The following is a 20,116-nucleotide window of genomic DNA, read 5'->3' as shown; positions in this document are numbered from 1 at the left end:
ACATCAGGAGTACTATAGTGACATAGCTGGTGGACGGGAGCCAGGCCTGCAAGTTTGTTGAGGGACTATGTGCTTTGGACATGAAGCTGGCAGTCATGCAGCAATAACAAATAAACAAACACAGAAGCAGTGGAACTGGGAGAAGCTCCTTCCTACTAAGTCCCTCCAGCTTCCTCTACTGACAAAAATGAACATTGTAGTTATTGCAAAAGAGAAATACTTAAAGGGTCTTGTTGATTATCATAGCACAGCTCATGAAAATTTGATTTAGCACTAAGAGGCAATAAATTAGTAATTAGCATAGCAGCCAATGACTTTAAAAATTTTTTTAACGTTTATTCATTTTTGAGAGAGAGAGACAGAGCATGCGCGGGGGAGAGAGGGGCAGAGAGAGAGGGAGACACAGAATCTGACACAAGCTGCAGGCTCTGAGCTGTCAGCACAGAGCCCAATGCTGGCTTGAACCCAAGAGCTCTAAGATCATGACCTGAGCCAAAGTCAGAGGCTTAACTGATTGAGCCACCCATGTGCCCCGCAGCCAACTACTTTAAAACAGCTTTTATGAATATGTTCAAGGATGTAAATAAATAGACAAATATAATGAATAAACAAATGGAGAATTTTAGCAGAGAAATGGAAACTATTTTTTTTAAGATTTTAAGTAATCTCTACATTCAATGTGGAACTTGAACTTACAACCCTGAGATCAAGAGTCGTATTCTCTACTGACTGAGCCAGCCATGAGCCCCTGAAATGAAAACTATTTTTAAAAAGCCAAATAGAGGTGCACCTGGGTGGCTCAGTTGGTTAAGCATCTGACTCCTGGTTTCAGCTCAGGTCATCATCTCAAGGCTTTGGAGCCTGAGCCCAACATCAGGCTCTGTGCTGGCAGTGCAAAGCCTGCTTGGGATTCTCTCTCTCACATCTCTCTCTGCCCCTCCCCCACTTGTGCTGTCTCTCTCACTCTCTCTCTCTCAAACTAAGTAAATAAACTTAAAAAAATAGAATTCAACTTCAAAATGGGAAGCAGATAATTGATTTTTAAACATATGGGGGAAAGTAACTTATCATCAGACATAAAAATTAATTTTAGACAGTTTATGAGCCTATAGGGAAAAGCTTAAAATTCAAAGTATCTAGAGGAAAGAATACAAGAAAATCTTAATACTCTTGGGCTACACAAAAATTTCTTAGGCAGGACTCAGCAGTAACCATAAAGATTGATAAATTGGATCTCATCACAATTAAAACTTCTGTTCATCAAAAGATATCATTAAGGGGGCGCCTGGGTGGCGCAGTCGGTTAAGCGTCCGACTTCAGCCAGGTCACGATCTCGCGGTCCGTGAGTTCGAGCCCCGCGTCAGGCTCTGCGCTGATGGCTCGGAGCCTGGAGCCTGTTTCCGATTCTGTGTCTCCCTCTCTCTCTGCCCCTCCCCCGTTCATGCTCTGTCTCTCTCTGTCCCAAAAATAAATAAAAACATTGAAAAAAAAATTAAAAAAAAAAAAAAAAGATATCATTAAGAAGTTGAAAAAACAAGCCATGGACCAGGTTATGTCTATATCCTACTGTGTATTTGTAACTCATATTCTGATGAAAGACTTGTATCCAGATTATATAAAGAATTCATAATCAATTTAAAGAAACACAGTAAAATGGGGTGCCTGGGTGGCTCAGTCAGTTAAGTGTCCAATTCTGGCTCTCAGATCAGGTCTTGATTTCAGTGTCATGTTCAAGCCCCACATTGGGCTCTGCACTGGGTGTGGAGCCTAGGCCTACTTAAAAAAAAGAAAAAAGAAACACAATGAGAAATAATGAAAAGACTTGAACAGGCACTTCACGAGGAAAGATATACAGGTGGCCAATAAGCACGTGAAAAGATATATAGTGCTTAGTCATCAGAGAAAGACAAGCTAAAACCACAATGACATATACCATTTCACAGCCAATAGAATAACTAAAACTTAGAAGACTGACAATAACAAGTGTTAGCAAAGATGTGGAGCAACTGTAATTTTTCATAACTGTTCATGGGAATGTAAAATGATATAGATGTGGAAAACAGTTTGGCAGTTTCTTATAACCTTAAATATACTCCTACTCTGTGATCCAGAAATCCACTCCTAGGAATTTCTTGAAGATAAATGAAACTATTTACCCATAAAAAGATTTGTGGCCAAATGTTCACAGCTACCATGCTCCTATGAGCCAAAACCTGGAAATAACCCAGCTGTCCTTTAACAGATCAATGTATAAACAGATTATGGTATATCCATATAATAGAATACTACTCAACATTAAAAAGGAACAAAATGCACCTGAGACTAATGTGACATTGTGTGTACTTCAATTTTAAAAAATAGTTTTTTAAAAAAAGGAACAAAACGGGGGCACCTGGGCGGCTCACTTGGTTAAGCCCCCAACTTCATTCAGGTCATGATATCACAGTTCATGAGTTTGAGCCCCGCATCAGGCTCTCTGCTGTCAGTGCAGAGCCCACTTGGGATCCTCAACTCTCTCTCTTTGCCCCTCCCCCACTTGTACATGCGCACACTCGTGCACTCTCTCCCTCTCTCTCTCCCTCTCTCTCTCTGTCTCTCTGTGTGTCTCAAAAATAAACATTTAAGGGGTGCCTGTGTGGCTCAGTCAGTTAAGCATCCAAGTCCTTTTTTGTTGTTAAGTTTTTTTAATGTTTATTTATTATTGAGAGACAGAGACACAGTGCAAGTGTGGGAGGGGCAAAGTTGGGGTTCTCTGTCTCGCTCTCTCTCTGACCCTCCTCTGCTCTCTCTCTCTCAAAAATAAATAAATAAGAGGAAAATATTTAAAAAATAAAATAAAATAAAAAAGGAACAAAATGTTAATACATGAAATAGCATGGTTACAATCTCATAAACAGTATGTTGAGTGAAAGAAGCTAGGGACAATAGAGCATATTATATGAAAGTATTAAATGTGCCTGTCATTCATGAATTATACCTGAATAAATCTGATTTCATCAAGATATATTGAGCACCTACTAGGTGCAAGGTTTGTAAACTGTGAAGAAAGAATAAGCCAAGAGGAAATAGTTGAAGATATACAGGAAAGGGAACCCTGGGAAAATGAGAAGGAGGAAGACCCTGAGCCCAGGTGGAGGAGTAAGCATGGCCTGCGCAGCAGACACAGAGACACGAGAAGGAGGGCAATGAAGAAGGAGCTGGAGAGAAACAGGGGGAAGGGTTGTCAAGCCATGCCTTGGACTCAGGTGGGCCTGACGACCTCAGATCTGTGGTCTTCCCAAGCCTGAGGTTTTTCCGGCATTGCTCTATAACCTGGAAGAAGGGACAGGGAGAGGGTACAAAGTCTGGGTTGTTTAGAACAGGTACCAGGGAAGGAAAAAGTGATTAGAGTTGAAGGCATTGACAGGTAGTTGAAATAGCGGTTGACAGTAGGGGCTTATTGGGAGGGGAGGGAAGTGAAACCAGAAGAGGAGAAGATGGAGGAAATGAGAGGCCCGGAGTGCCTGGCTGGCTTAGTTGGAGGAACATGCAACTCCTGACCTCAGAGTCATGCCCCACGTTGGGTGCAGAGATTACTTAAATAAATAAATATTTTTAAAAATATATTTTAAAAATATTTTTTAAAATATTAAAAAAAATAAATAAATATTTTAAAAACTGGGAGCCACCTGGGTAGCTCCATTGGTTAAGTGTCCAACTTCAGCTCAGGTCATGATCTTGTGGTCCGTGAGTTCCAGCCCCACATCAGGCTCTGTGCTGACAGCTCAGAGCCTGGAGCCTGCTTCAGATTCTGCGTCTCTCTCTCTCTGCCCTCCCCGGCTCATGCTCTGTCTCTCTCACTCTCAAAAATAAATTAACATTTAAAAATTAATTAATTAATTAATTAATTTTAAAAAATGAAAGGCTGGAGGCACAGGTGGAACAAGTGAGAGCTTTGGGGGCTGGAGCTTGTGGTCAGGCTGGATCTGGGGCTGAAGGTTACTAATCCACTCCTCTTTTCCTTACAGACAGAGCACTTAAGATTCTTCTGACACTGTTCCTTTCAATGATTCCACAGTTTTTCTGAAAGCCTATTGTGTGGTAATCCAAACTGTCTTGTAAAGGGAAGTTTGTGTAGGTTGCTTTCACCTAGCAGAAGATAAATTCTCATGAGGCTGTATTCAAACAGCGTTCTCATCTGCCCACCTCAGCAGCATACTTGACACTCCATTTTTCAACAGAAAAAGTTCTCATGGCCTTTCGCCAGCAATTTCACTTCTTCGAATCCATTCTTACTGGTGTGTTTTATACATGTGTGCAACAACCTCTGTGCCAGGCTAGTCATTTTAATGCCATTTGCAGCCATAAGAGGAACAACATCAGCAGGAGGCTGGGTAAATAAATAATGGCGCTTCTGTGCAATGAAATACCCTTGTATCCATAACAAGAACAAGAAAAAATTTTAAGTACTGATATGAACTGGTTTCAAATGTGTATTGTTTGAAATGAAAATGGAAATAAGGTGCAGAACAATGTGTGTGGTGTTTCATCATTTGTGTAAAAATAAAAACGCATATGCACTTAGAAACTAGAAACTAGTCTCTCCTGGGACAGGGATGCGGCATAGAGACAGGAGGGAGGCTTATTTTGCCCAGATACCCTTGTATACACTTTTTATCTTTATCATTTTGTGTCCTTTTAGCCTTAGCATTTTGAGAGTGAGAACACTCACCTGTTACTGCCTAGAGGACAGAGGAAACGTCAGCCTAAGGAATGAAGCCCTAATGGTGTAATTTTAGGACTTGACCCTCCCAGGACTCCTCAGAGGTCACCGCACTGCCAATCTCTCAAGTACGTCTTGGAGCCCATGGGAGACCTGTTCCAATTCTAAACAACTGGACACAAAGGATTGGCCTCTGGAAATGGTCTCTGTACAGACACCTCCCCTATCTATTACTCAGCTACTTGGCAACCAGGGCACAGCTAAGCATCAAAACTTTTTTTATAAGATATTTTCTCTCTTTTATTTATTTATTTATTTATTTATTTATTTATTTATTTATTTAGAGAGACTGCAAACAAGGGAAGGGGCAGAGAGAGAGAGAGAGAGGGAGAGAGAGAGAATGCCAAGCAGGCTCTGTGCTGCCAGTGTAGAGCCTGATGTGGGGCTTGAACTCACGAATCATGATACCATGACCTGAGCTAAAGTCAAGAATTGAATGCCTAACAGACTGAGCCATGCAGGCACCCCAAAAGTTTTCTTAATGACTCTGAAGTGTCACCAAAATGTCACTGAAGCTCATGCATTTCTTTCATCCTCACTCACAGCTCATTTTCCCTTTGTGGGGACTCACTTGGCTCCACAGAGTTGGGGTGGAGATTATTTTAAAGTGAAGACATTTGAGATGCAGCCAATGCAGAAAGAAGCCTTTTTTGAGCTTCCCTTATCTGACCTAAAGACAGAACCTTTGGAGAGTGAAGTTGCCCTAAAACTCCTCCCCCCAGGAAGACCAGTCACTCTTACTGGATGAGAAATTGCATAAAGAAACACTATTGCAAACTGTCCTACCTTCCATTTGTTTCCCTAAAAGTCCATTTGTCTTCCCTAAAAAAGGCCCGTTTGTTCATTCCATAGACGCCCTTTCCCCTGTTAAGTTGGTATATAAACCCCTGTTTCCGGCTGTTCAGGGAGCCTGCTCATCTGAATGCTCCCACATGCATGTGAATAGTTTTCTTCTCTCCTGTTAATCCTGTTAATCTCCTGTTGTCAGTTAACCTGCAGGCCCCTGACTACTGGACCTAAGTTGGCATAGGAAAAGTTCACTCCCTTGCCAGGTTTTAACCAAGTTTGGAAAGAGATAGCAAATTACAAGGGGAGAGGAATGTTACTTTAGACAGGAGCCTTCCTTCGGCTTACGGAGTGACAGATGACAACCTAACTGTTGAGGGAGAGACAAAAACATCTATTTAAGAAAAAACAAAACAATAACCACCTCCAAGAAGTCCAGGTCATTAGCTGTTCCCCACATCTGTTCGGGTGTCACAAGGGCATCTGGAGTTGCCAGAAAGCCCAGCCACTGGGGTCTGTAGCCAAGGCCCTTGTTTTAGTACAAAGGGCTAAATTCTCCTCAGGCTTGGGGTTCTCTGATGGAGAAGATGGACACCAGACACTGCACTGCAGGAAGATATAAACGCTGTAAGCTCTCTGAGGCTTAGAGGGATCCGCTCCATTGCCTAGACATCTTGGCTTCTATGAATGACTCAGTGCTTCCAGGTTTCACTTCAGATAAAAGGATGGGGCAGGATGAAGGGATGTATGTTCAATGTTTAGACAATTATAAGATCACAGAATTCAACCAAATAGGACAAAGGAAGATCAGCTTGCCCCTGTGGGGCTCTTGAATGAGCCCAGTAGGGGAGTGGTCTGTCCTGCCCCAGCAGCACAGTGACTCAAAGATAGGGTCCAAATTCTTGTTCTGCAAAAACCTCTAGATAAACAGTCACCTAACTCTCTGTGCCTCTGTTTTATCTTCTGTACAATGGGAATAACAACTGTTAAACTCCCAGCATTACCAAATCATTGTGTTGATTTAAATCAACTCATTTTTTAAAAATATTTTTATTTATTTTTGAGACAGTGAGAGACAGAGCATGAGCAGGGGAGGGGCAGAGAGAGAGGGAGACACAGAATCCGAAGCAGGCTCCAGGCCCTGAGATGCCAGCACAGAGCCCGACACGGGGCTTGAACTAACAGACCGCAAGATCATGACCTGAGCCGAAGTTGGACGCTCAACCAACTGAGCCACCCAGGCGCCCCTTAAATCAACTCATTTTAACAAACATCTGTTGAGAATCTGTATGCCCAGTATGGTGCAAGGTACACCCTGCAGAGAACAGAAAAAAGAATAAAACACAGTCTTTAACATCAGAGAGCTCATAATCTGGCAGGACCAAATTAACTAATAGATGGTGTGAAATAATAGAAAACATATATTAGTCTCTGCCCCGGTTCCTGACACAGAGCTCCTGAAATTTGTTTTAATGAGGTGATGCAAGGTGGGCTCCTGAATGGAAACACCAAGCCATGATTAGAAACTTGGAATTTCTAGCCTCAACCCCAACTGCCATTCTCTTGAGAAGAGGAGGGGCTGAAAATGGAGTTGATGATTGATTATGCCTATGTAATGAAGTTTCCATAAAAATCTCAATAGTTTGGGGTTTGGAGAGCTTCTGGGTTGGTGAACCTGTGGGGATTTGGGGAGAGTGGCCCATTGAGATAGCAGGGAAGCCCCACTCCCTTTTCTTCTTTTCCATCTGGCTGTTCTTGAGTTTTTCTTTTCATAATAAACTGGTAATGTAGTGAGTGAAGTGTTTCTCTAAGTTCTGTGTACCTCACTAGGAAATTAATCAAGGCTGGATGCTGAGCAGGGAGTTTGGGGAACCTCTGGTATATCAGAAGTGCAGGTAACAACCTGGGTTTGTGACTGGTGTCTCAAGTCCAAGGAGGGCTCATCAGAATCTCCAACCTACAGCCAGTGGATCAGAAGCAGAGGTGACAACCTGAACTTGCAACTGGCATCTGAAGTGTAGGCAGTGCAGTGTAGGGTGGTCTTGTGGGACCAAATCCTCAGCCTGTGGAATCTGAAGCTGTCTCTGGATAAACAGTGTCAGAATTGAGATGAATTGTAGGATACCCAGCTGGCCTCCTGAGAATTGCTTGTTGTGGGTCACAGAGCACATTTGATTTTATTATTTTTTTAAATTTTAATATTTATTTGTTTTTGAGAGAAAAAGAGAGAGAGATCGTGCACACAAGTGGGGGAGGGGCAGAGAGAGAGGGAGACAAAGAATCTGAAGCAGGCTCCAGGCTCTGAGCTGTCAGCACAGAGCCTGATGCGGGGCTCCAACTCACAAACTGCAAGATCATGACCTGAGCCGAAGTGGAAGCTCAACAGACTGAGCCACCCAGGCGCTCCTCAGAGCACATTTTAGATAGGATAGTGCTAGGGTGCCTGGGTGGCTCTGTGGGTTGAGCTTCTGACTTTGGCCCAGGTCATGATCTCACAGCCCTGCGTTGGGCTCTTTGCTAACAGCTCAGAGCCTGGAGCTTGCTTCAGATTCTGTGTCTCCCTCTCTCTCTCTGCCCCTCCCCCATTCAGGCTCTGTCTCTCTCTGTCTCAAAAATAAATAAACATTAAAAAAAAACTTTTTAGATAGGATAGTGCTTTAGGGGCGCCTGACTGGCTCAGTCAGTAGAGCATGCAACTCTTGATCTCAGGGTTGTGAGTTCAAGCCTCACATTGGGCTTGGACTCTACTTAAAATAATTAATTAAATGGGAAAGTGCTTTAGAAAAGAAAAGTGTCAGTACTTTTTCTGGAAGCCTAGAGGTTGTAGTAACACTTTTTAAAAATGTTTATTTATTTATTTTGATTGAGAGAGAAAGGGAGAGTGAGGGAGGGGCAGAGAGAGAGGGAGAGAGAGAATCCCCAGCAGGTTCTGTGCTGTCAGTGCAGATCCGGACACAGGGCTCAATCCCACGACCTCAAGATCATGACCTGAGCTGAAATCAGGAGTTGAATGCTTAACGGACTGAGCCACTGAGGTGTCCTGCTTATAGTGACCTTCTTACCAAAGGAGCAGCATATGTTAAAACCAGATTCAGCAAACTAAGGCCTGTGGACTGAATCCAACTCAGAAGTTGTTCTTGTAAATAAAGGTTTTGTGGAACACAGCCACACCTATTCATACTATCTGTGGCTGCTTTTGCACACTAACAGCAGAATTGAGTAGTTGGTACAAGGACTGTATAGCCCAGAAAACCGAAAATACTTTCTAGCCAGCCCTTTACAGTGCGGAAATGAACCAGGCAGCCAGCTGCCATCACTTGTGGCTGGCAGCACAAAGGCAGGCAGGGCAGTGAGAAGGTTTATGGTGGAAAAGGGAAGGCTTCAATGTACTCAGATTGGGGGCCATTGGCACAGGAGGCTGAAGATGAGCTACTAGAAGCAGGACAACCAACGAAGCTAGTTAGGGGCCCGTATTAGGCTTCTCCTGGTGAGTCTTAAGTCAGAAGCAGGGAAGCTGTTAGTTATTAATCAAATCCTGCCTGTTCTGGGGCAGTAGTTACCAGGGTTATTATTTGGCTTCCTTTTCTGGTTGCTAGAGGTGGTCCTCTGACCTCTAGAGAGCAAGCTGGCTTCCTGGGCTGGTTACTGCAGATCATGGGTTGGTTTCCTGGGCTGGATGCTCAGATTATGGATCAGAGTCCTATGTTTATATGTGACCTGGCCATTGTCCATTTGTATGTTCAGTCTCTCAACAGAGGAAGTTTGCTATTCCAGGATTTAAGGTTAAGTGTTTAAGTGAGTGCATTCTGGATTCTTGGGTACGTTACTCAAGGCCTCTCTGTCTTAGTTCCTCATCTATACATTGGGATCATGACAATTCATACCTCAGGGTTTTAGAAAGATTAAGTTCATATAAATAATGAACCCAGCAGAGTGCCTGAGACATAGTGAGTCTCAGGGAAGGTTATTCACTGTATTATGACTGTCCCATGAAACTCAGAGCTCCTTCAAGGCAAGGTCTGTGGTATTGGTCCCAATCATCTCAGCTTCGATAAGAGGGTTGGGCACGTCACATAGCAGTTGCTCAATAAATACTTGATGAGTGAAGAAACAAGTCATGGGAAAACAGGGATAGACAGAATCTTGACAGCATATCTCAGAAAGAGGATAATCTCTTTAATTACTTAAAGAAAAAAAAAATCCCAGGCTTGGGGTCCCCATTCCCACCCTATGTCTAGACGATAGTCCTTTCTTGAAGCTAAAGGAAGCCTGCTCCCCACCCTCTCTACCCGAGGAGGCCCCATGAGCGGGCAGTCTCTGATTCTCAATGATACATTGACTTTACTGCATTATTCAGGTGTTATTTTAATTACCAAAGGCTTTAAACTGCCTCTCTGTCTTTTTGGGAGTCTTCCCACTGCTGTAATTGGTGCTGTGGAAATTGGTGTCAATATTTACAATCTGACTCAGTAGTTTTCGAAGCTGCCATCATCCTTCTAGTTAAGAAGAAACAACAGCCAGGCAAGATGTCTCTTCAACCTGCATCTTTGACCTTGACAGAGCCTGCCTTGCAGGGAAGAGGAAACTGGGAATCCAGCAGCTGCTGCAGGATCCTCCCCCAACCTCCAGTCCCTCTGCCTGGGGGCAGTGCCCTGTCCAAGGCCTACCACCCAAGAATCCATCTTTCGTGTAAACCTTCCCAAGAAGGAGATGCAGTTCTACCCTTTAAAACCAAGAGACCAGTGGTCCTGCCAATTCTATTTTCTAAAAGCCCCCAGAATCAGTGCCCTCCTCACCAGCCCATTTGCATTTGCCATGTTTCAGATCCTCATACCTTCTCCCTCAAGCTACAGCTATGCCCTTCTAACCCCAGTCTTCCTCTGCTCCACCCCAGCCCCTGGTCCAGTGGCATGACCCAAGTCGCTTTTCAGTTTGCAACCCTCCAAAGACTTCCCATCGCCTACAGGTTAAAGTCCAAACCCTTAAGGTGGCATCCATGACCCTTCACTGAGCTGTAGTGGCCGGCTTTGTCTTTTCCACTCCTGCCTGACATCACTGCCTAGAGCCACTGTGCTGTCTGGTGTGGGAGCCACACGCTGCATGCAGCTCTTTAAATTTTAATTAAACTGAAATAAAATTAAAAATTTAGCTTCCCAGTTGCACTATCCACATTTCAAGTGCTTAATAGCTAGAGCTTACATAATGGATAGCACAGAGATAGAACATTTCTATCAACACAGAGAGTTTTGCTGGACACTCCTCTAGGAAAACCCAGAGGTTTGTGTTTCTCTGCATACATCATGCTGCTCCACCCTGCCAGGTCTCTGCTCATGCCTCTGCTCAAAAGACCCTTCCTCTGCCCTTTCCACCTGGTTGATGCTTAAACACTCAACTTGACAGTCATCTCCAAGACACCCTAGTGAAGCCCCAGGCTGGGGTAAGTGCTGGGCTTCTGGGTTTTAATAGCTTCTCATATTAGTTAACCTTATCTGACCCCTACCATATGCTGACCTATCTGTCTCCTACCTGAAACTGAGTTCCTCCAGGGCAAGAACCGTGTCTTCGTGGGCCCTGTGTCCCCAGTGTCTGGCGTCTGTTACTGTTGGCTGAACTCATTTGAACAGAACTCTCAAAAGTGCATGACCACAGGGCAGTATTTGTGTGTCAGTGAAGACTCTCAGGTAGAGAGAAAGTAGTCAAGAGGAAAGAGGATTTAATGGTTCGGTAACTGGGAAATCAGGGGTGGTTCTTGCTTCCTGCATGACTGGATCCAAGGGCTCAGAGCATGTTATCAGGGCCTTGGCCTCATCTCTCTGCTCTGTTGATTCCCGTCTGCAGGCAAAGGGTAGTCTTGGTTCCAAACATCTCCAATTTTGCAACCTCCATGAAGAGAGAAATTCTCTCTGCCAACATCTATCTAGCAGTCTCCAGTAAGATGCTGTTTGGCCTTGCCTGGGTCATGTGCCCTTCCTGAATGAATCACGGTGGACTGCAGAAAGTAGTAGAAGGCTATATCACTGTGGCTCATGCATCTGTTCCTGGGGTAAGAGTGGGACTGATAAATATCATCATGATTGGCAGTTCCTCAGGCCACTTGGAAAAAGGTGTCACCCAAAGGAACCAGAAGAATGGGTTGGAAAAATGCTGGGAGACAGGAGGATCAGCTGGCCTGGCTGCCTGCTCTGTGAGCTGGACTCAATCTTGTATTCTGTTGCTCTTAGCACTTTCCCCATGTGGACCAGAGCCTTGGGGGAGTCCAACCACCCTCAGGTTTCAAGCTACCAGTTGGCAGGGTGCCTGGGTGTCTCAGTTGATTAAGTTTCAGACTCGATTTCGACTCAGGTCATGATCTCATGGTTTGTGAGTTGGAGACCTGCATCAGGGATTCTCTCTTGCCCTCTCTCTCTCAAAATAAATAAATAAACTTAAAAAAAATTTTTTTTAACACAAGCTACCAATTGGCAGACAGCAAAGGGTCTGGAACTTGGAAGGTTTCTTTGGCCTGGATGGAGCTTCTAAGAATGCCAGCCATATTCTTGAAAGATCCCCTGTAGAATTTACAACTCTGGGTACATACCCCACATTGGGGAATAAAAATTCCCTCCACCCTTCAAGATTCTTTTGGCTGGTCTAAGAAGTAAATTGACATGAGAGAGATTAACAGGAAAAAAATCAAATTTAATTACATACATACCAGGGCTCCCTAAGGATACAAGGCCCACAAGCAGTCAGGCAAGTGAGGCTTATCTGCCATCCAGAGCTAAGAAGGGGGTGGGGGTCGGTGTCAGACTTCCAAAGGGAAGGAAGACAATTCACAGAAGGTGAAAAAATATAAGCATTTGGTAACCGAATGTTTGCTGTGCCATCCAGAAATGTTGGGACACGGAGAGGAACTGTAACAAAGAGACTGCTAGGTTCCTCCCTGTCTACCACCCTAGCTCATATACTGTAGTATCTATGTGATGGCTCCCTTCCTGGAGCAGGTCCTCCATCTATATTCTTTGAGGCAGGTGGGGGACAGGCAAAAAGAAAAACTTAAGTCTTCTGTTTCTTAAAAATAATCAGCCCAAAATAATTTGTATGCCAAAAAGACACATTTTGGAGTTGCAAATTTTGCTCCCCTATACCCACAAGCTGTTGCAACCTCCTTTTCTTCTTCCTTTTTAAAAATTTAAGATATAATTTACATACAGTAAAATTCACCCTTTATACTGTTTAGTATTGTGAGCTTTGACTACAGTCATTCGTCACAGTCAAAAAATAAGACTGTTCCTTCAGCCACAAAAAAAATTCCCCGTGTCCCTTTGTGGTCAACCTTTATCCCCAACCCAGTCCCTGGCAACTGTTGATCTGTTTTCTGTCCCTATAGTTTTGCCTTTTCCCAAATGCCATATAAATGGAAACATACAGTATGTCCCCTTGAGTCTGGCTTCTTTCACTTAGCATAAGGCAATTAAGATTCATCCATGCTTTTCCATACATCAAGAGTTCATTCCTTTTCATTGCCAATAGCATTGTGTTGTATGGATGCATCACCTTTTATTTATTTATGCTCTACCTGAAGGGCATTTGGATTTCTAGTTTTGGGCAATTATGAATACAACTGCTATATACAGAATTTCATTTCTCTTGGGTAAAAAGTTGGGCATGTGTTTTCTCGGTTGTATGGTAAATGTTCAGCTTTATACAAAACTACCAAACTTTTTTGAAAAGGTTGTATCATTTTGCATTCCTATCAAAAATGTACAAGCATGCTAGTTGCTTTGTATCCTCACTGAAACTTGGGTTCGTTGGGTTTTTAATTTTAGCCATTCTAATAGGTGTGGCGGATCTCAGTGTGGTTTAAATTTGCATGTCGCCAATGACTAATAATGTTGAACATTTTTGCATGTGATTTTTTGCCATCCATATATTGGTTTGGGGGAAGCGTCTGTTCAAATAGCCACTTTTAAATATTAAAAAAAAATTTAATGTTTATTTATTTTTGAGAGAGAGAGAGACAGAGTGCTAACAGGGGAGGGCAAAGAGAGAGAGGGAGGCACAGAATCTGAAGCAGGCTCCAGGCTCTGACGTGTCAGCACAGAGCCTGATGCAGGGCTTGAACCCATGAACTGTGAGATCATGACATGAGCTGAAGTCAGACACTTAACCAACTGAGCCACCCAGGCGCCCCTTATACCCACTTTTAAAAGTTAGGTTGTTTTTTCATTGAGTTTTGTGAGTTCTTTGTATATTCTGGATTCCTTTATCAGATGTACATTTTGCAAACACTCTCTCCCAGTTTGTGGCTTGTCTTTTCACTTTTTAAACAGTATCTCTTGAATAAAAGAAAATCTTAATTTTGATAAAGTCTAGGTTCTTAATTTTTTCCTTTATAGATTATGCTTTTCACATCACATCTCAGAAATCTCAGTGTAACCCAAGGCTGCAATGCTTCCTCCTAGAAATTTAATATTTATGTCTATGATCTTTTCAAGCTCATATTTTATAGGGTACACAGTATGGATTGAGGTTCACTTTTTTCGTACGGATATCTAATTGTTACAGCACTATTCCTTGAAAAGCCTACACTTTCTCCATTGAATTACATCTTTGTCGAAAATCAAGTGACCCTATGTATGTGGATCTCTTCCTGGACTCTCTCTTCTGTTCCACTGATCTGTCTCTCCTTTTTCTGATGCCACACTGTCTTGACTACTATAGCTTATGGGAAAGGTGGAAATCAGGTGGTGTGGACTTTCCAACATTGTTCTTGTTCAAAATTGCTTGGACTATTCTGGTTCTTTTGCTTTTTCACAAAAATCTTCACATCTGCTTGCAGACTCCACTTTTGTCTTAAAGAACCCATAGACTTACAGGTTCTGCCTGATCAGAATCCACAGCACTGCTCATGATTTATCAAGAGGTGGTTCTAGTGTAAGGGAGACGGTTAGAGCAAGACTCTGAAACCTGATGGCTCAGACTCACATCCTAGCTCCAAATCTCACTAGAACATGGGAAAGTTTCTTGACCTCCCTGTGCCTCAATGTCTGCTGTAAAATGAAGAAAATGGTAATACATATTTCATGGGATTGTTATGAAAACTGTAATAACGTGTGGAAAACAGAATAGTACCTGGAACATAGGAAGCTATTATTTGTACTAGCTTTACTTATCTCTGTTTTTCTGCTTCTCTCACACTCTACGTTCCACAATCACTGAACTGCGGATTTTTCTTTCCAGGACATGTCTCCAGTTTTTAAGCCATTTAATAGCCAGCTTATCACATTGCCAGTGATGGGAGTTTAATGTACAACTAGCTATTCTTTGTGGCTTCACCTAGGCTGTTCCCTCAGATTTTATAGAAATCGGCTTTGTGAGCTGTATCATTTGGCCAGTAGTGAAAGGTCGAGCTGAGCTGCACCTTCTGTGTCCCACACCATCGAGGCTGAAGGCTGAGCCACAGTTATGGACCCCACAACAAGCAAGCGAGGCCTGTGCCTTTCCATTGGCCTGCCATATCCCCACAGGCAGGGGCTTGATCACCTGGATCCATCAGAGGCTCCTCAACAGTGGGAACCACTTCCCTCATAGGATCAGGAGTGGTGTGCAAATAAAGTCCCAGTGTCCCTGATCCACGAGGGCTCTCCTAGAGGGTTTTCAGACCTTTCCCACTAGAATGGAAGGCTCAAAGCTGGAGGGCTATATCTATTCCAATGCTGAGTAATTTTCTTCTAAATATTTTAATAATTTTTACAATCATAGTTCTAAAATGGATTGCTTTATCACTACCATCTTGAAAAGAACTCAGCCGTGGAGCACCTGGCTGGCTCAGTCAGAAAAACATGCAACTCTTGATCTTGAGGCTGTGAGTTTGAGCCCCATGTTGGGTGTAGAGATTTATTTTTTTTTTAATGTTTTAAGAAGTTTATTTATTTATTTTGAGAGAGAGAATACAAGCAGGGAAGGGGCAGACAGAGGGAGAGAGAGAACCCCAAGCAGGCCCCACATTGCCAGCACAGAGCTTGACACGGGGTGTGAACTCATGTGAGATCATGACCTGGTCCAAGATCAAGAGTCAGATGCTTAACCAACTGAGCACCTAGGTGCCTCAAGATTTAATATTTTTTTAATTTTTTTAATGTTTTATTTATTTTTGAGAGAGAGACAGACAGAGCATAAGTTAGGGAGGGGCAAAGAGAGAGGGAGACACACAGAATCCAAAATAGGCTCCAGGCTCTGAGCTGTCAGCACAGAGCCCCACGCGGGGCTGGAACTTGGGAACAATGAGATCATGACCTAGGCTGAAGTCAGACGCTCAACCAACTGAGCCACCCAGGCTCCCCTAATATTGTTTTTTTGTTTTTGTTTTTTTAAGTAATCAACCTTCCTTTGATAATTCAAAACCACAGTCATGTCCACCAGTGGTTATACTATGATGTCATGACTGGGGCCATTTAAGGCACATGGGCTGTTTGCACCCTTCCCTAATGTCTCAATTACCCTCCTATGGATTAAGTGCATGGGCTTGCCAATGCTTACCTGTTTTAGGCCCCATCTCTTAGGTTCTCTAAACTGAGAAATTAACCTGAATACTTTCAATATCCCATTATTAATGACAGTACAATAAGGGAAAAGCAGGCCCTGAGAGCCAGCAGCTGATCTGGCACCCAGAGGTAGGTTGTGGTATTCCATTGTTGAACATAAAAGGTCTCACAGAACATCAACATCAGACAAGACCACTCTGTGAGCTGAGACAGAGCATGACCACAAACAAAACCGTTCATCCCATAATCGTGTCAGAACACAGACCAGACATTGGCCAAACCACAAGAATGACCAAACATCTCTCCAATTTGTCTAACACAAGTGGTTTCTGTGCTTTACCAATTACAGCCTTAGTCTCCACTGTCCTCCTGTCTTCTAGATCAGAGATATGATAGAATTTACCTCCATTTTCTGACACTGCCTCATTCAGAACAAAACCCTGCTTCTTTGAATACTCCTCAGAATCACCCACACTAGCCCAGATCCTTAATAAGTCCTCAGGATATAGTTCTGCACACTGTGAGATACAGTTCCTTAGTCAGAGAGGATACCAGTGGGATTACAGGAAAGACAGCAGGGCCATTAGGAAAGCTTTCTGTGTTCCTCAAGTCCCAAACCTTTTAGAAACCGGTGGGTGAGAAGTAACCAGTGAATCTTTTATACATTTTTTAAAAATGTTTATTTATTTATTTTGAAAGACAGTGAGCATGAGTAGGGGAGGGACACAGAGAAGGGGAGAGAGAGAGAATCCCAGCCAGGCTCCACACTGTCATCATGGAGCCCGACTAGGGGCTTGAACACACGACTTGCAAGATCACCACCTGAGCTGAAACTAAGAGACAACCAACTGACTAAGCCACCCAGGCACCCCTCTTTTATAGATTTTGAATCAATACAAAATCCATTTGAAAGATCACTATCTCCCTCTTGCCCACCCACCGTCACCCTGCTCCAGATTATCCTGAGAGAGGGATGCATTCAGTTCTTTTGCATTAAGGAGAAGAAAAAAATTTAACTGCTTCAAAAAATTATTGGTAAAACCATGTCTGCCAACAGAGATTGCTTCAATAATGGAGCCCAAAATAGAGTGAGCAAATAAAACTGCTGAGACATCTATGGGTTTAGTTTCAGCTAGCATTCCCCGCTATTTAGAAGACATAAAAATGATCTTTGCAGTGAGCAAGTAGCATTCTATTTCCATCAGAGAAGTAATTCTCATTTAGCCCATTTCATTTCCTTTATGAAACAGGAAGCAAACACCTCACTTTTCAAAGGTGGTCGTATATGAAACTACATCTGAGATTAAATATGAGGCTGTTGAGTCTGTTACAGCTAAAAATTTTGAAACTTTGGCTAATGTTTTTTTTTTTTTAAGTTTACTTATTTACTTTGAGAGAGGGAGAGAGAGAGAACATGTGTGAGTGGGAGAGGAGCAGAGAGAGAGAGAGAGAGAGGAGAGGGAGAGAATCCTAAGCAGGCTCCACGCTCAGCACAGAGCCTGGCATGGGGCTCGATCTCAGGCACCATGAGATCTTGACCTGAGCCGAAATCAAGAGCCACCCAGGTGCCCCTCAGCTAATGTTTTAATGTAAGAAAAGAGAATTGATGGTCCAGACGATGTACTTCATTTTAGTCTTCTGTTCCCAGGGTCATTTCAGAAAGAATATAGGGCCATTTAGGCAGAGAGGAAGTTTGCATTTCATCCTGAATTGGGGACGGAACAAGTCTGGACCCCAGCCACAGGGGTGCTGCCCCCTCTTCTCTCACCTGCTCAGAAACTCGGCGGATCAGGAAGAAGCCCCAGACCGGAAGCCCACAGTAATTTTCTATCATCCTGCAGGCTGTATTCCTAGCTGCTCTGCCTCTACAGTGCCCTGTATCTGCTTAAGAACAGGAGGAAATAATTACTTTCTCCTATATGGCAGTGTTCTCTTTTCTTCATTCCTTATTGAGCTATCATTAAGTCATGGGATTCTCTGGGGAAATCACTTTAATCTCTTCCAGGTTGTCTCACACTCCCCTGAAGGTGATTCACATGCATCCAGGCAATATTTCACTACTGGATCAGGGAATGAACTGTTAGAAAACCTCATTTGCTGTTTGACTTTTGGTTTTGGTTCAGGTCATGATCTCGCAGTTTCGTCAGTTGTAGCCACACATCATGCCCGCTGACCACATGGAGCCTGCTTAGGATTCTCTCTCTCCCTCTCTCTCTGCTCCTCCCCAGCTCACGCTCTGTCTCTCTCAAAATAAATAAACACACACACAAACACACACACACACACACACACACACACACATGACTCCCTCCTACAGATTCCACCAGCAGCTGGACTCCTGACATCTTCCATGATGTACAGTATTAGGATTCAGGAGCAAACAGTCAAGAAAGAATTCTTGAGATGTCTTAAGGTGTAAAAAGGTGGTTTTATTAAAGTACAGGGACAGGACCCGTGAGCAGAAAGAGCTGCACTGGGGTTGTGAAGAGTGACTGATCATATACTTTTAAGTTGGGAGGGGGTTAGGGACGGCATAAGTCTCTAAATTTTGGAAGCAAGGTTTCCAGGACCTTGAGGAGCTAGTTGCTGTTAGGAAAATGTCACTTACTACTGTCTAGTAAAATCTGAGTCATGAGACCCTTCAGATGTATCTCAGTGGGCCATATATGCTTGGAGGATGATTGCTAACATATATCATTGAGGGGTAGAGATAAAAGAATTTTCTAAAGGGATTTTTACAGGATCCTGGAGATGAGGCTAATGTCAAGCTATGGCTGCCTATTGCTTCTAGCAAAGTATTAACATTGAGGCAGCAAAGGTCTTTGAGGAAGGTCACTCTGCCTGTCTCAAGTATTTGTCAGTGGGCTGTAAGTTGCAAGGAAGTTTAATTTTTTTCTAAATTTCTTTTGCCTTTCTTCTCCACATCATTCAGGACCATTCCTATTCTCAACTTCTCTATCTGTGAAATGGACATCATCAGAGGCTGGGTTAGCCTGCAGTCTTTGAAGAGCCATGAATTGGAAGGGATGTTGGAGAGCCAAGATATTTCCAGAGGATGGAGAAGGATTATGAATTTTTTCTCTTGAGATCCCACAACTTAACTGTATATGCCTAGAAATAATTATTAATATACTCTATTTTCCTAGAGCAATATGATAGAGTCTCTACTCCATTGACTTGACCCAGCCAAAGCTCACAAACCATGAAAGCTGGAAGGGACCTCAAGGGCCATTTAATTCAAGAGTTCTTAATTGTGGTTGCTCTTATAATCACTTACTGAGCTTTTTAAAAAAGTACCCTACCTGGACCCCACCCCCAGAGCAATTATATCAGACTCTCTGGAGACAAATCAGAGCCTGCTTTCCTTAAACTCCCCAGAAGACTTCAGGGTCCAGCCAGAATTAAGCTTCAGTGATCTGGATAAAGGATAAGACAATTGGGGGAGATTATGTGAGTCAAACCAAAGCCTCATGAAAAGGGGTCATATGGCTTGTGGCAGCCAAATGGAGGCAAAAGTCACACAAGGACCAGGAAGGTGGAGACCTACAGGACAGCCTCATCATCACCACCCAATCAACAAGTTTTATTTCTTAGTGTTTATTTTTGAGAGAGACAGAAAGAGAGAGAGAGCACAAATGGGGGAGGGACAGAGAGAGGGGGGGACAGAGGATCCGAAGCAGACTCCATGCTGACAGAGGAGAGCCTGATGTGGGGCTTGAACTTGTGAACCAAGAGATGATGACCTGAGCAGAAATTAAGAGTCAGATGCTCCACCGACTAAGCCACCCTGGCACCACTCAATCAACAAGTTTTGTTTTTTGTTTGTTTGTTTGTTTGTTTGTTTGTTTATTTATTTATATTTTTCATATATGAAATTTATTGTCAAATTGGTTTCCATACAACATCCAGTGCTCATCCCAAAAGATGCCCTCTTCAATGCCCATCACCTACCCTCCCCTCCCTCCCACCCCCCATCAACCCTCAGTTTGTTCTCAGTTTTTAAGAGTCTCTTATGCTTTGGCTCTCTCCCACTCTAACCTCT

This window comes from Herpailurus yagouaroundi, unplaced genomic scaffold, assembly GCF_014898765.1.
Source record: "Herpailurus yagouaroundi ecotype Mexico unplaced genomic scaffold, PumYag 210, whole genome shotgun sequence".
NCBI lineage: Eukaryota > Metazoa > Chordata > Mammalia > Carnivora > Felidae > Herpailurus > Herpailurus yagouaroundi.
Note: the sequence above shows the minus strand (reverse complement) of the source record.